Source organism: Miscanthus floridulus, chromosome 8, assembly GCF_019320115.1.
Source record: "Miscanthus floridulus cultivar M001 chromosome 8, ASM1932011v1, whole genome shotgun sequence".
Classification (NCBI taxonomy): domain Eukaryota; kingdom Viridiplantae; phylum Streptophyta; class Magnoliopsida; order Poales; family Poaceae; genus Miscanthus; species Miscanthus floridulus.
This window is the reverse complement of record NC_089587.1, coordinates 119,142,969-119,154,986: the sequence shown is the minus strand read 5'-3', so window position 1 is coordinate 119,154,986 and position 12,018 is coordinate 119,142,969. Positions and strand designations below refer to the sequence as shown.

The 12,018-nt window shown below is 44.7% G+C and overlaps 1 pseudogene; it reads right to left on the bottom strand.

The window, feature by feature from the left end:
- Positions 1–4,501: 4,501 nt before the first annotated feature.
- Positions 4,502–5,666, bottom strand: LOC136469811 (uncharacterized protein At4g15970-like; annotated as a pseudogene).
- Between the last annotated feature and the right edge of the window lie 6,352 nt (positions 5,667–12,018).

The window sequence follows — 12,018 nt, the reverse complement described above, 5'->3', positions numbered from 1 at the left end:
CTTTATTATTTACATTCATCTAGTTGAGCTCTTTGGAGTAGCAAGTTTGTGTGCCTAATTAATCATTGCAACTAGAATTGTTGGATAGGTGGCTTGCAACCCTTGTAGAGCTAGAGTAAGTTTGCATTACGCTATTTGTCATACTAATCAAATTGCTCTAGTTAATTTGTAGATTTTTAAATAGGCTATTCACCCCCCCTCTAGCCATATTAGGACCTTTCATTCGTGAACCAATGTATCCCAGCTGGATACCCTAAAACACACGCCTGGTTTATACCCCAGGCACAAACAAGACCAATCCATTCTACTCCTATCACGGGATCTAGGTCTCCGTCCAAACTTGGACTCTAAGCCTCCACACTTGAGACCCGATCTCAACATGGTGCTTAGACCTTCACTTTTTCCCGCCTCCAATTAGTCGGTCTGGAAACAGCTGGAACCCACGACAAGAGCGTAACGAGCCTTCCCGCTCCCATAACCAAGTATGTGCTCAGGATAATAAGTCTGTGACCTGACTACCATCCACAGTAATGGATGATCCTTAATCGACACGAATAGAGAAAATAGTGTAACCAAGCTAAGCTCCATTGGTCACGGGACATAACCTGTTATACCCACCAATACCCATACCATATCTCTACCCTGTCTCTATTTTTTCTTTCATCGTTTTATTATCAGAGTAATAATAATCCCCTATTGTGAGCAACGGCAGGTTACTCACGCTACCGATGACCTAAACATAGCATCTACTCGAGCCTACACTAGTAAGACTCTGAGGACAGGTATATCTATTCATGTGGTTTCTATAAAATTCCTGTAACGTAAATGCACAACACATATATATATATATATATATATATACGGTGAATTATAAAATAGAGGTTATGCACCGGGGCTTGCCTTGGGCATGCGCGGTGTTAGCTGAGTCAGTCAGTGGTGGCTCCGGGACCTTCTCTTGTATGAGAATCTTCTCCTCATACTCCTCGATGATCTCCTCAAACTCGTGATCGCCGTTGATCATGATATTCGCCAACTCGTTCTCTACATGCATGCAATGATGATGCAATACTTAGCATTTATGCAACAACAACTCTTAAACTAAGAATACGCATACTAAGCTACTAATCTAGCTTTAATGACTAAGGTACTAACCTAACTACCATTTTCATCAAGCAAGGTGTTTGGTTCACCTAACAAACATTTAGCATAGCAAACCAATGATATATCTTTATTTCTACTAATGATTTAATGTATATTGAAATAGAGAGCATCCAACTACCCTAATGCTTAGTTTATTCTAAAGCTACAAAAATTACATTGAGCACATAATAATACAATGAAGCTACTATAAAAATTTCAGAATTAAAGCTATCACCAATTTACCACAAAAATTTCTATAATAATTAACTTAATATTATTAAGCATTCTCAAATGATTTAATAGCTCCTAATATCAACACATATAGATATGAACTAAAAACACCAATAGATACAGCATAATTTTAGGAACCTAACAAAATTTGTTTCATAATTTTTGGACACCTATGTGATTTTACATTAATTACCAAAGATCGGTTTAGAATTTAAATTTGAAAATCATTTACTAATTCCTTATGAAAAAGAAAACTGAATCCCCTGCGTAGCCCACACGCGTGGCCCGCGTGATGCAGCGCGCGTGCAGCGGCCCACTCGCGCGGCCCATGCGAGGCCGGCACGCGGCGGGGAAGTCCAGCGCGCATTGGCGCTTTTACAAAAGAGTCCTCACACTTCTCCAAAATCACAACTAAGTGCTAACACTATTTCCCCCTCATAGGCCTTCTCACTTAACCCCCGACCTTTCCCTAATTCACCCGCGCGCACCCCCAGCGACTCAGCGCACGGCGGCACGGTAGGCGGTGACACGACATGACCACACCAGCCACCAGAGGCTCACGCTAGCCCGTCGGTCGGGCTGACCTTCAACTACGGTCCAACCGCTTACACCAAGCAGCAACGCGGGGCGGCTGGACGTGCTGGAGCGAGCTACAGCGACGCGCGGCTGTCCGCGACGGTGGCGCGCCTGCTCCAGCGAACCAGGGCACCTAAGGATCTAACCGGTTAGCGAGTGAGCATTAGTGGACTACCGTGGACCTAGCCGAGGTGATGGTTGGAGAAGAGGGTGATAGAGAAGGGCTGGCCACGTGTGGGCGAGCTGTGCGGTGGCGCACTGCGGCGGCACGATCGCGTCAGCGACGATGGGGAGGCGGTAGTGGTTCCTCTGGCGTGCACAAGGTGGAGAGGGAGGCAAGGCGAAGCTAGTGGTGCAGGTGAATTGGTTCGGGGTGGGGTGATGGAGGGCGACCCTCGACCATGGCCGAGCGCGACCTTAATGGCATGGCGGCGGGAAAAACTCCAAAATGGAGCTTATCCTAGTACGGTTCAAGGCTGGGTAGGGTCGGGCTGCGAGAGAGCTTGATGGTGAAGCCGCGGACGTGCTGAATTAAATGGAGGTGATCACTCGATGGCCCAATTGATGGCGCGGTTCAACGGCGGCAGTAGAGGGAGACAGGTCCGAGCTTTGGCTGTCCTCACCTTGGCAGCTAACGGTCGTCCGGACTCGCGACCTTGCTTGCGCATTCACTACACGACACGTGACCAGACCACGTGCGCGCGTAGGGAGGCAAGTGGGGGTGCGGCCTACGCGGTCGCAGCGCCATTAAGGCGAGGCGACGGCGCGAGCGTAGCTGGGACAACCCACATGCACGCGGTGGTAGAGCGAGCGGCAGCAGCGCAGCACAACGTCGCGGTAGCGTCGATAGTGGCAACGCGAGGTAGGGCAGCAGTGCGTGAATGCGATGACGAGGTGATGGCGCCGACAGTAGCTTTGTTGCGGCACGGGGCGGGGTAGGCGGCAGCAGCAGCAGCTTCGCGAGGCGTGGCCAGTGGCGGCCGGGCCGCAGCTAGGCCAGAGACAGCCATGGCCGGCCACGCGCGGCCAGGGCGGTGATGCCAAGCGCCCGAGCTTGGTGACCGCGTCCACCCGGCGAGCAAGCCCGAGAACATGCCGTGTACGCATTTTAAAAGCATATATAACAACTAAACGGTTGTTTCTAGACCTAAATTATCTTCACCATGCTCAAGATGGCATATGAGGCTACCAACCTGAGTTAAAACACAACACTACCTCCTAACTCGATTTTACAAAATAAATCATCAAACATTGCAATGTCTCGCTGTTTATAAACTTGAAAATATTCGAAGTCTTTGAGCTGAACTTATTCAAAGTTACATTTCTAGGCTATTAGAAATGTTGGCTAGTACTATTATTTTTGTACGTTAAGTATTTTATTGTCATCTACAAAGTTCATATTCCAAATTTTATTTAAGTGCCACATATATGTTGTATAGTATTTTTTGTTCAATAAAAATTAATTTTAAACCCTACTCGATACATATGAGTTATAGAATAACTTATCATTTAATATTTTTATTGATAATCGAAGTTAAAAAAAATATTATCTATACATATCATCACATGTGTTATCACAAACATATGCTGATGACATTTGGTAATTTCTCTGGGCCGTAACACTCTGCCCGCGGCCGCGTGCGGCGCACCTCCCCCTCCTGCCGGCTGCGCATGACGCGCCTCCCTCTCCCAACGCGCGAGCGCAACGCACGCCCCTCACCTTCCCTTGCGCGACCTCTCCTCGCAGCGCCGTTGGGCGAGCCAGATCCGGCAGCCTCCACCTCCCACGGCCTGGCTGCTGCAGGCGGACCGGCGGCGACCGCACTCCCCGAGAAGGCACCACGTCGGAGCAGCGAGGTCCAGGCGGCAACTTCCCGAGGGCGATGCCTCAAGCCCCTGGCCACCCGTGTCTGGTCCTCCTCGAGCAGAGCTGCAGCCATGGCTGCCGGACGTGGAGCCTCGAGCAGAGCCGCCCGATGATCCTTGCTCCATCTCCGCTCTCTCGGTTGCTCCCCTTCCTCGCTCTACTGCTCACGCGGAGCAACAGCCATGTCTGCCAATCGGGCACGCCCTCTGCCACCGCCGTTCTTCCTCCTCCGCGCCACTCTCCCTCCTCCACTGATCTCGCTGCTAGATCCTCCATACACGTGCCCCAGTCACCTCCGCGTCCGGCTCGCTAGGCCACTGCAGCGCCGCCGCCGCCGGCACAGCCCTGTGGCCGAGGCAGGCGAGCTCGAGCAGGCCGTGGCGGCGTTGGTGTCCGCGGACGGCGACCTCGATTTGGACGTGGTGCGGCGACGGCGAACTCGACCCCGGGTGAGAGCACGACCTCGCCGACCAATTGTTCGACGTAATGTCTGAAAGGGGGTAATGTTACCGAAACAAGGAGGAGGTGACTGTATTTGAGCTAGTCAGGCAACCAAACATGATCCATAGGGTCTGTTCGGCTGGTATTACAATGAGCTGATAAGTCGGTTAAAACTGTTTTGTTGTGAGAGAAAAATACTATAAATTTTAGTTAATAAGTCGGCTGATAAGTTCAAACCAACGTGCCCTAAACAACAGCATCTTTTACAGGGGCTAGCCAGGCCAGGTCTAAAACGTGAACCAAACTAGGTTCAGTCCATAAGCTCGGTGTTGTTGGCCTGAACTGCTTCCAGTCGTTGAGGACGCGGCGGAGACTGTCCTGCTTGGTCTGCAGCCCGCGGATGTTGCCGTGGAACGTGCACGCCTTGTAGAAGTCGTTGGTGGGCTGGCAGAAGCCGGCGAGGTAGACGGTGTCGACGAACTGCACCACCACGCCGTGCCGCGCCGCCAGCTCGCACCTTGTCGAAGAGCAGCTGCTCGTTCTCGCCCGGGTCCGCGGCCCGCGCCTGGTACCAGTCGCCGTAGAACGCGATCGTCCTCGGCCGCGACTTCACGTACAGGAACCCGCCGTTGGCGTTCTTGTTCAGGTCGTAGGGGTTGTCTCCGTAGAACACGTCGCTGGACATGGCGATGTCGGCGCCCACCGGGATGCGCAGCAGCGGGTTGCGGAACCAGATGATGTCCACGTCCGTGAAGACGAAGTTGAAGCCGAGCTCCAGGATGCGGGCCTGGAACCTGTTGCGGCGCCACATCATGTCCAGGTAGTCCTTGGCCATGTACGGCTGCTCCGACGAGAAGTCGGTGCCGTCGCTGATGGCGAGGGAGGAGTAGCAGAGCGGGTGCACCTGACGGCACCGCTCGTACGCCTTGGCGTCGACGGCAACGATGAGCAGGTGCTTGAGCAGGGCCTCCGTCTTCACACCCGTGCGGAAGCTCTCCAGGAAGAGGTCCATGAGGGAACCGGGAGCCGCGAACGCCTCGTTCGTGAAGCTCACAATGATGGTCTTGTCCTCCATGGATGCTATCTCCAGAAGCTCCAATAGCCGCTGGTCATCGGCCTACATTACATACACCCGGATTCATTCATGAATCATGATATACATTATAATAAGCCTAGAAAAAAGACCAAGGGTAAAATAATACACAAAAGGAATAAGATCGATCACGTACATACATACCCTGTCAAGCTTCGGTCCAGCATGAGTTGCACTGCGGCCATTGAACATTATGGACAGTTCTTGACCTGCCGGCACGCCACCACACTGTCACGGAGATGGCGGCATCAGGTGCAGGATACAAACAATGGCGATCACGTCTCCGACAAGGAAACCGAGGAAATGCTTCTTGTCCATCCTGAAAAAATATAGCACGGAACGGCGGCCTTGTGGAATGAACCTGCCGATCGTTTCCTGCAGGATTTCAGTGTTCTTCGAGGATCCGTGCGTGCACACGAAACGCACATATGTATGTGCCTGTTCTTCCAAAACAGACGAACTATAATCTATCTATCTATAAAGTCTATCTACATATCTATCTATTTATCTATCTATCTATACCATAAAAGGAGCGAACGAATTAAAAAATACCTGTTATTAAAAAAACTTCCAATCCACTTCATATCTCATCTCTTAGATTCTGTATCTAAGAGCGTCTCCAAAAGCATTTCTAAAATCTACTCTCTGAATTATCATTTGGAGAGTTATTTGAGTAACAATCATTTCCTATGTTATAAACCTTTGTAATTTTAAAAACTGACATTATAGATTTATGACATAAAGTACACTGGTGTCACATAATCTAGATAATATGACAAAAATGAAATGCCATGTAGTGATAAAATGTGTCCTATTATTCAATCGGGGTTTAAAAGGATATTCAAGCTATATTGTATGTCATATCATCTATTTCCTCTCAACATGGCCTTTAAGAAGGTATAAGACATGCATGTATATGATCCTAATTATGATCCACATGTCATATACTTATTGTCCTCTAGGCTTGTTTATCGATTTTTTCTTCCAAGATTTTCCCATATAAGTTTACAATGAGGAAATACTCTTTATTTGTTATATAATTGTTGACACTAAAATTTGGTTCGAAATGAAGAGGCCATGAAGTTAGAAACTTATCAAGAAAAGCCAAAATATTAAGCAAGATCGGCTAACTAAATTACCATCAACTGGATAAGATGACGCCATCACTTCAAGGTAACGGCCCCCATTGGCAAGAACGACAAGACACGAAGCAAGAGGACACGTTGGACTTCATAGAAAGGAAAGATAGAGGTCTAAGTTATCGTAATTTAGGAAGCTTTATTTTCTTTTTCAAGTTTGAGATCGGTCTTGTTCGACCAGGACTCATAGTCGAGCCTCGGGTATAAATATTAAACCCCGGCTATTGTAACATACATGTCAGCGATCAATCAAAACCCAGTACCTTTATGTTGGTGCAAAAACGTATCGATGCGCCGGGCACACAGCAAGCCGGAAAGATCTGCTTAGGCTGAGCCTGGAGATCCGATTGGCTTCAACGCAGGGTTAGCTGATCCTGCGTATTCCTCCCGAGACGTGCCAGTCAATTTGACCTGCAATCAATGTTTTCCTAAACGGTAAACGGCCTTTACACGGTCGCCCTTCATTTAGTGTTTAGGCTGTTTACACGGTATTTAAACGAAGTTAAATGGTCTAAACAGTTTTTGTAGTTTAAAAAAAATACATATAATTATATATGTGCATGTAAAAAATCAAGTATTCTAGCATTTATACATATTTATTCGAGTAAAAATCAATTATTTTGGTATGTATATATATTTATGCATGTGAAAAGAACCAAATATAGATATTTATGCATATAACATATCAAGTGTACACATTTATAAATATAATAAACTTAAGTATACAAATTTATCCATACAAAACTAAACTAGATTTACTTCGTGTTTGCCTAAACAGCCGTTTAAACAGCTGTTTAGCCTGTTTAATATTGTTTATCTCCGTTCCGTTTAGGCCGTTTAGACTGTTTTTTTCCATTTTTTGACCGACCGTTTAATTTTCGTTTACCCCTAAACAAAACAATTTACCACCGTTTATCGTTTAGTGGCCGTTTAGGCGAACACTGCCTGCAATTGACAATAAGAGAAAGTTTATCGGTAATTTAAGGTGGAACATGTCGGTTCTGTCCAGACAGTTTCAAGTGTACCACTTCGGGAGCAGCCAGACGAGAAAACTAACTAAATAGCCGATACACACAGAAATCGGTTGTTACGGACTGTAAAGCTTGTGTATCGTGATTAATTTTATGTTGACAAATACAATTATATGTAAGATCATCAGCTATGTAGATATTACCAGTGTAAAGTATTGAGCCGATGAATCTAACGAGAAAGGACATAACATGCGAATAAATCGACTGTCTAGTACAAATGGACCTACAAACGCTCTGAATCTAATCTGTTACCATCAACAGTGAGGTTCAATCGGATTGATGTCAGCTATGATGATAATAACAAACTAAAACTGAAGAATCCGTAAAACCATCTATACGTTGACAGGCTTTTCCGAAAGACATGCTATATGTGAAGGACTATAGCATGTAAATAATAGACTATTTAACATAGATAAATCTATAAACTCTTCAGACTTAACATGTTATCTCTAATAGTGGGGTTCGACCGGATCAATGGCAGCCGTGACAAAGATAACAAATCAAACCCTTAAAGTAAACAGATCTATACACATTTAATAGAATTATGAAGACACACTGTACGCGTTAAAGCATAGGCGATCGACTATTTAGCCAATGCAGGCATAACAAACAGTTAAGGTCACGCCTGATCGAGAACAAATCTACAAACTAGCATCCTCCAATCTAAAGTGCCATCAGTGGGGATCGACCGGATCGTTACAGTCATAATAGCGAAGTATAGACCAGATTCAACTAATTCGACTAGCCAGCAAACCTCTTCAAGACCATACATGCCTTAGCCGTGTACTATGCACGATCAAGATCGAAGTGGAACAACCGATAAAATTTAACTCGTCGCTTAAAGTAAGAAACATCGTGTTGTAACAAAGCAAACGACAGACTAAAAGGATATAAGGCCGATCTAGATCGATCTTGATCGAGCAGATTGATGTTGCTAAAAACTAATGACAATAAGAACATCAACAAGATCGGTAACTTAATGAATCTACCTAAAGGATGCCACTCTTAGGTAGAGCCGATAACTTGACCTTAATCTAATTCGAGCAGTGGAGGTCGAACTTAACCGATGCAGCAGTACTTAAACTAGATAAGAGTCAATAACTAGCTTATACTAGAGTTCACAGTGGAGGTCGAACTTAACTGATGCGGCCGTATAAACGGAAGTATAAGCCATGACGGTACTTACAGACAAGTCGGAGGTTGGTCGGACCGATGCAGCCCTGCTTATTGAAGAACTCGCCGAGATCTACACTACTCCTACTTCTAAGAGTTGGCGTAAAGCCAAAAAAAGTAACTTGTATTGATTGATTGGATGTTTTTTTACAATAGTTGGGGTTCAATATTTATGCCCGGAGCATAAGTATGAATCCTACTCAAGTACGACTCATTATAATCTTTGATATAAAAAAAATATTCCTAACTTAAGATAACTTGGACCCTAATCTTTCCCTTTTTGTAGAGTCCGACATGTATTTACCAACGCCAACCGTAGCTCATTGTCGTTATCTGCTGATGTCATTTGAAGAGAGCCGATTCCAACGCCGCATCTGAATCAGCTAATATTAATCCTCATTCAACCGATTCCTTGAGTGACACAATCTTGGAAACTTCGAGTTCCCGCGTTCTTCTTCCTAAATTTTGGTGTAAACACATGCTCCCAATTTTGGGATAAAAATGATTTTATTCCAAAATTCCTATTTACCTGTTTACCACGTTGCAACTATTTTATTCTAAGATATACGCGTTACTCCTGATTTCTTGGTCTGAGTCTTATATAATATTCCAACAGTATCTTTTTCAACTTACTCGGCCCATTTGCTTTCCCTTTCTTTCTCGAGCAAATCTTAGCAGCCGACACCACCATCGACAAAGCCTCAACCCTAGCAAATCCTCTGCCCTATCAAGCTTTTACTCAAGCGATCTTCCTCAGATTCAAATTTATTTCGGCTGCAATGGTGACCAGCGACCATGTCCCTGAGGTATGCTTTCAAGTTCCCACTCTCCAAGTATTAGTCGCTACCCTGCTTTTCCCTTCTTCTCAAATTTATTTTTATCAGATTTCTAGGAAATGAGGAACGAAATCTTGATTCCATCTGCTGTCGCCCCCAATGTCTATTTTCTTGGGCCTATGGGTGACCCTGATCCATCTGATTTTATCTGTCAAGAAACCAACCAAATTCTCTTCAAACAATATGTAGTGGATTTGTCCTTCTAGAAAATCAAAACTCCCTTTAGAAACTGGCCCAAAATGCCTAAGGGATGGAGAGACTGGTTTCGTAGGGTATCCAAGAAAAAGGCTAAAGATTGGGAGCTTTATGATTTGAATCAATGCTTGACACTCTCGTTGTCTGGGATGGAGATGAATGATTCACTCCTGATTTCTACAACTTATTTTTGGTCTAACATCCTAAATGCTTTTGTTTTTTTGTCACAGCCCAATGACCATCACTTTGGCCGATGTTCATATGTTGATCATCCTTAGAATAACAGGATCGATGCAGCCTTATGACTTCTTAAGCGCTGGATCCAAGAAATTAGTCAAAATATCAGACTACATAGGATGGACGAGCTACATTCTGAACCACATCGGAGATGGATCAATTGTTAGTGAAAGAGAATATGTGGCCTTTCTGAACATATGGCTAGAGAGATTCATCTTCTGTGGGTCATCTTGTGGTCCAACTTACAATCACAAACTTATGGCAGAGCATCTGGCAGTAAGCGCTGGTATTCCTCTTGGAAAGTATATGTTAGGAGCTGCTTATCATCTGATGCACCAGGTAGGTGCCTAGTTATTAAAGAATGAACTAGTGCATACTATTAGTGGCCCTTGGTGGTTGATACAGCTATGGCTGAACCTGTATATGCACAAGATTGTAAGACCTAATCTCATAAACCTGAGTTTTCCTTTCTTCAACTTTGATGAGGAATATAGAGGCGAGGAAGGAAGAACCCGTCAGTGCATGAGCTATGGTGAAGCTGCATCGGCTATAATAATTGTTGTTGATGTTGGCCATCTTTTCAAAAAGTTTTATAGAGGATTTGATGCATATATCCTGACTTGGCTACCCTATGATGAGAACGAGAACAATGAGCTGGTCTTCCCATTCAAATTTTGATTTGAATAAGGTTGTTCAGACAAAACGGTGGCTGCAATCTTCAACTCCTTCATCAAACCTTGTGTTCTTTGAGCCAAATTTCATCATAGTCGAGGCAAAATGTCTGCAGGTTCCTTCCTTCTAGGCAACCTTCCAACCTATGAGTTTTACAACCCTTCTTTTGTAGCTCGTTAGTTTGGTCTTTGTCAACTGCCTCCTCAACTATTCTTCAAGGATATATTGAAGCCAAGAGAGGGTATTAGTGAAGTACTAGAATCCTCTAGAGTCTTCTAACTAGGATTAGATCTTCCTTCCTTTTGTTTGCATGACTGGACAAGAGTCAACTTCTCCTCTAACCTTTTTGACTCTTGATGGTAAGAATGACACTCCCATCTCTTCTATGGGCCGGTCCATCCTAGATGCATAGCTCTGGATGGAGAGTTCACTTCTGACAGTGAGGTAACTTACCATTCCTTTTTCAGAAAAATTATTTAATGAATTCCCCAGCCAACTGTTCTAACAAACCTTTTCAGGACACCAAATTTGATCCCCCAAGCTTGGATAGGAAGGGACACCCTATAGATTACCAGCCACCATACCCAGTTTCAAGAATAGGATCAGCTACAACTTCACTGAAGAAGCTGATGAAAACCCATGATGCCTCCACAAACGTAATGTATCAATCTTCAAAGCGCAAGGCGGTCTAAGGGACAACCCAGAAAACTATTACTAGGAAAAAGCTTCGCAGAATGAGACCATCAACTGCCCAAGTAAAACAATTCATCCTTTCTTCAAAAATGATATTCAACTTCTAATTCCCTTTCTTTACAACTACCAACCATTGCATCCTAATTGGCTCTGGGTGTGGAACTGTTGTCCTAGGCATTCAAGTCAGCGTCAACTGAACCTTCATCGGTTGATCCTCAAAAGGAGCCAATTTCAGTTGAAACAACCAATGATTCCAAGGCAGCAGAAGATGTAAGTCCTTCCATTTCACCCCCTGATGTTGCCAAGGTATTTCTCTTAAAATTCTTGATTTTTATTCAGTTTTCACCCTTCATCTGACCATTTATCCTGCTAGATACTATCTGAGGAAACACTCATACAAGAGCAGGAGTCTGACAATCCGCCTATTGACAATGATCCTGTTGGTGTTGAGAATGATCCTGTTGTTGTTGACACTTAAACCATCGATTCCCTAGTTCAGCATACAACCGATGGTAAGAAAATCATATATCTATTTTATCCTTCTACAACAATCATGAACTAAAAATCTTCCTTGATGTTTGCAGATACCAATATTGAGAATTTAGAGCTGATTCAACCAGATACGATTGGTGCATCATCAGTCGTTCCTTCTTCTCAGATGGAAGCTATCTCAGAGAAGCTAATGTACTTACTT